The sequence below is a fragment of the Sinohyriopsis cumingii genome, chromosome 12 (assembly GCF_028554795.1).
Source record: "Sinohyriopsis cumingii isolate HCF-2022 chromosome 12, ASM2855479v2, whole genome shotgun sequence".
NCBI classification, from domain to species: domain Eukaryota; kingdom Metazoa; phylum Mollusca; class Bivalvia; order Unionida; family Unionidae; genus Sinohyriopsis; species Sinohyriopsis cumingii.
This window is the reverse complement of record NC_142972.1, coordinates 117,113,057-117,118,567: the sequence shown is the minus strand read 5'-3', so window position 1 is coordinate 117,118,567 and position 5,511 is coordinate 117,113,057. Positions and strand designations below refer to the sequence as shown.

Here is a 5,511-nt window from a genome sequence, read left to right as displayed (position 1 = left end):
CCCCCGTCTACAAAAGGAAGGTAACTTTTCTTCTATCTGCTTTTACAAACAAAACATTTTATAGTTAACATAAAATCACCAAATAACATTAAATCACCAATTCGCTAAACTGCTATAGTTTAAATTTCACTGCAAAAACAGTTCTTTTTAGAACTAACGCGCCTGTTCGCGCCATATTCATCATGAAAACACTTCCACCACCTCACGTTAATGGGGAACACTTCCTCAAACAATACTACAGAACTGAGGAGGAAGAAATGGAACAAGACATGATTTTTAAGGCATACAGAGACCAGTGGACACAAGCCTTGGATCTCTGACACCCCGGCCCAAGAGAGGCCCAATCATATCACAATTTTGGCTACATTGGCGGCTAGAGGGATATACTCGATAAACTTAGATACCTACTACATTGGGAGGGGATTTATCCTTTTATACCCAAAGATAAAAGAATTTGTTGCCGAAAGGCAACATTGTTCTGGGAGACAAGGTGGCCAGGGTGACAACCCCCCCCCCCCCGACTAGATTAATAGAGAGAAAATATGCTGAAATTTTATGTTTCACAGTATCGATGGAGACCCTCCCCCCTGAATGCTTTCCAGGAGGGCTTCTAAGTGAGAAACAGTGTAAAGATTGCATAAGTCCGGAGGGATACCTTCAAAATAATTCAGTGCCTTCATAATAGTAAAATTATAGCTACCATGGATATCAAGAATACGCTGAAGATACCTTAATACTTCAAAATATAAGGTATTCCGGTGCAGACTGTGTTCTAAAACTGTCACATGACAAGTGCGTGTGACGGTTGTGGAATCTTGATCACAGGAAATGGTTCTGCAAAAACAACAAAGAACAACAACAACAAAACATATGGAAACAAGATGCAAACACACATGAACAAGCAGTAATGCAAGACATGTTGAAGCTTCACCTTCACAAGAATCACAATCAGCAGAGCAAACATCACAGACGCTTACAACACCTTCACCATCACCACCACCACTAATAAAGCACCAGCACAAATCACGCCATCACTAGAGCAAACACCTACAAGTGAGGTGGAAACATAAACGAATCAAACACCGATAACTGATACAGCATCTCAAACAAAATCCAAGAAACAAAAGAAGAAAAAAAAGTAACTTAAGAGAAAAGCCAACTCACCAAAAAGAACACAAGACAATAAAAAACAGAGCTCCAGTAGAGAGAGACCCAGAAGTAGACACACTGAACACAATTGAAATCAAAGGATTTGTGAATGAAATGAAACAACAACAATCTTTACTACTCTCAATAAAAGACAGAACCAAAACAAGAAAGGCAATAACAAAAACAATATTAGAACTTAATGCCACTGATCATACCTCCACAAGAAGAAGCGAACAAAAATTTCAGACTCCACTACCTGGCCCACGCTAAAAGCAAACTCATCAAATGGAAACACAGGACAAAATAAATTCAACTAAATGAAACAAAGAAAACTGGGAAAAAGAAGAAATTGAAACAATCAACAAACTCTGCTTTCAATAGTACAAATCCAGAAATCTAAAACTCAGGAAGACAATATAACTAAAAAATGATACAAATATACATATTATTCCAATCTCACCATTGCAGAATTAACCCAAGTTTATCTTCAATTTCAATCCCCTCATGGAAAAGTCACAAGGTGAGCTGGCTCACATAGAATGCATGAGGTAGAAACCATTTCATAATGTATATTCATCCTGGTCACCCCGAATGGAATTATAAAACTACAGCAGTAATTCATTTAACTTTGAAGATACAGGGACAGGGTTTTCTTGGTAGTTTAAGCCATCTATGAATGTGCACTCTAAGGAGAAACTACCAAACGGAACTGTTCCTGGCAAGTGTAATTATACACATTTATCTTTTGGTGCAATACTCAAACACAAAGTCATTTGGAAACAGTGTGCTAAGGCATATTATTATTATAATAATATAATAATGAGGACTTTGTATAGCGCCTAATCTTTAGAAGCTCTAAGCGCTTTACAACATTAGACAACACATATAACATAAAAAAAAACATGTAATGATATGATTATAAAAAGACAAACACCATGAAATTAGAAAACATTAAAAAACATGCTGAAAATATTTAACGTAGGAAATATTACTAGGCCTTTAAGTTTGTTCTTGCAGTCGAAATACGTCAGTTTTAAGAGCACACTTGAATGGGATCACTGTGTCTTTGTGTCTAAGTTCAGTGGGCAATTCATTTCACGTTGCTGGTTCCTTGGTATGCAAAAGCACGTTGTCCATATGACTTCGTTTTCATAGTAGGAATAATGAGTATACGATTGGCAGAAGAGGAGCGTAAGTATCTTGCTGGTGTATACACATGGGTGAGGTCGGATAGGTATGTTAGACTAGAGTCCGTCAGTGAAACGTAGCACAGAGAACAAATTTTTGTGTGATTCTGGATCGATTGGATAGCCATTGTAGGGTACAGAGCAGCGGGGAGGTATGCTCTGATCGTGGTACTAAGTGTGATCCGAGCAGCTGTGTTTTAACTTGTTTCTGGAGTAGATACTGAGATGAACCAGCATAACTGAGTTACAATAGTCCAGTCTTGAAAGTACTAATGAACACACAAGTGTTTTATTGGCATCAACTGAATGATATTTGCGAATGGAGCTGATGCGTCTCAGCTCAAGATATGGAGCCTTGCATATGTTCAAGACATGTTGGTGCAATGTGAGAGTACTGTCCAGAGTAACACCTAGGTTTCGTACTGACTGTGTGAATTTAATGTTGGTGTTGCTGATATTTATTGTTTGAGGTAAAGGATGTGAATGAGAAAGTCTGTGTTGTGATTAGATGGCCTCAGTTTTATCATCATTCATCTGCAGCTTGTTACACGTCATCCATGATTTCACATCAGAAATGCACCTCTCTACACCTATGATGGTATCATCAACTTCAGTTGGGTGGCTAGATTTGTATATTTGGGTGTCATGAGCGTACAATTGGTGAGAGAGTGGATGATGATCTATGATACTTGGGAGCGGCTGAGTGTATAGAATGAAGAAAACCAACATATATTAACTGGGCTGGAGTGTATTCCATTTGCAGACAATTTGTGTCCTGTTGACCAAGTAGGACTTGAACCAGAGTAAGGCTGTATCATGAATGCCAAATACATGCTCGAGACGGTGAAGTAATATATCATGGTCTATTGTGTCAAATGCTGCAGACAAATCAAGGAGGATGAGGACTAAAATCTTTCCGCTATCCAGAGCAGAGAGAATGTCATTAACTACTTTATAAGAGTAGTTTCAGTACTGTGTCAAGGGCGATATGCAGATTGTACATTACTAAAAAGGACTGCTTAAATTCAGATGAGATACAAGCTGGGATAGAACAACCTTTTCTAAAATTTTAAATATAGTTCAACTTTAACACAGATAACAAATGCAAAACATGTAATTACAAATCAGAATAGATGCACATAGACACTATATTTTCGATACTAGATATTTTCATTCGGCTTAAAATATTCATTCAAAATTCTTTTTACAGACATAGGTATAGATAAGGGAAACCACCATAGAAAATTTGATCTAGATAGAGCCATCCTAACAACAAAAGGGTAACCATTACAACATGCACTCACTATTGCAAATAACAAGGACAAAACCGACTTTGGCAGAGTCACTAAAATGTAACAAACAATGGGGATCACGGGAGAGGAACTCCACCCTGAAACTTAATAGTCTTAAGAGTGGGTAACACTATCCTAAGTTCGAAGCGAGAAAGGTTTGAATACAGGCCCACTGGCAGCCCAAGCAAAGGGAAGAGAGTATAACCACCCAAGCTTTTACTGGGATAACTAAAAACTCTATAATCTGGTGAACAAAACAAAGAATAACCTTAACGAAATTACTTGTATTATAAAATCATATTTATTCTTATTTAACAATACAACTAACACCAAATGGAAGGACAGGGAAACCCCGCATCACAACACATTTTTGGAAAACCGGGTTGTCACTTCTAGGTCCTAACCAGCTATATATGCTGGGACGGGGCAAAGAGGTGTCAACAACTACTTTAAGGACTTGCACATCTTCAGCTGTAGAGGTATGTGAATTATCAATTTCTTGTGTAGAAGTTATAACTATTATAGTACTACGTATATATTTGTATGTTTGCTATGTAGCTTCGGTCTAGGTAGTGTAATGCAAATCTTTCCTATTCTTGTTTGCAACTTAGCAAGGGATTTATATTAGCAATATAAAGCTGCATTTTTAAGAAACGTTTGGTACAGTAGGATTCTTATCGGGCACGGTTAGGTTTACTTCTGAACATGTTTGTTGTGTAATTAATGTGCCGATAATGTAATCTGTATAACTTACCGTATATAACGTCATTACGTTTTCTCGTATATGCCCGTATCATGCATAGTACACGGTGTTAGATGTATTTTCAGCTGACCCGAGTGATCACAGAATAACCAGTGGTCGGACTGAACCGAGTGACCGGAGCGATCGGAGTTATCGGAGTGATCGGAGTCGACGTGGTGCCAGCTGCAGAGCTAACCAAAAGTCAACCATAGCAGGTGTGAAGCTGAACCATAGCAGCCGAAGAGCTGAAAGAACGGTGTTGCTGGTCGAGTGGCAGGTGATCGCGCTTTGATGACAGAGATTGGGGGTGGGCGCTGATTGCTTGATTGACCAGCCTGGAATACTGACAGCTTGATTGGCCAGCGTGCTGGTAAGCGGGTATGCTGGTGAGTGATGGAGTGTTTAACTCCATACATGTAGACGTTTACCCGTGGGCTCATTTTGGAGGTTTGTAAAACCTAGTGTGGTTTTGGGACTGGAAAGATAATTTGTATATATGTCCCTCTTGTTTACATAATTTTACTATTTTAGTGAATGCATTTTACTAATGAGAAAATACTACATTTTGTTTTACTAGACGAGTAAAACACACCAATCTCTCCGTTGTGAAATCACCGTGAATCTTTCACCCATTGTCTTTGTACTGTGGTCATTTATTTATATTTTGATTATCAAGTCCGTGCGCTTTATGTTAATTGATCCAATATTTGGATCATATATACGCACATATTAATCATAACTGCTCATTCAAATCGTTCGTTATTAAACAGTGTATTTGTATCACCATCGAAAGTGTTGTTGTAAATCCGAAATCCCACACGGTTATCTTGTTACAAGAGAACATAGAATGAATGAAGGTTTGAAGCTAGAAAAGAAACGAGTCAATTTTGGCAAGATGAACCACGCCTATGGAAAATAATATTTAGAAAATGAGAAAATTCAGCAGCGGGGAGGGTGAACAGCCTCTAATTGACTCATTCGTTATTCGCAAAAATAAGCCTTCCTGGAAATCGCAAAAAAGGGATTGCAAACTGAATGCCAAGTGAGACTTCACCTTCTCTGCTGCTATTAATTAAATTTTTTTATCAGACCGATTCGATATCGTGACCGTGGGTCATGCAAGTTTATCGTGATAAACCCA

The 5,511-nt window shown here is 38.3% G+C and overlaps 1 long non-coding RNA gene across 1 annotated transcript; it reads left to right on the top strand.

Moving 5' to 3' along the window:
* Positions 1-556: 556 nt before the first annotated feature.
* Positions 557-5,156, top strand: LOC149787313 (uncharacterized). The gene is made up of 2 exons (XR_016425279.1): positions 557-4,107; positions 4,457-5,156. It is a non-coding gene; the product is annotated as an uncharacterized LOC149787313 (long non-coding RNA).
* Positions 5,157-5,511: the final 355 nt, after the last annotated feature.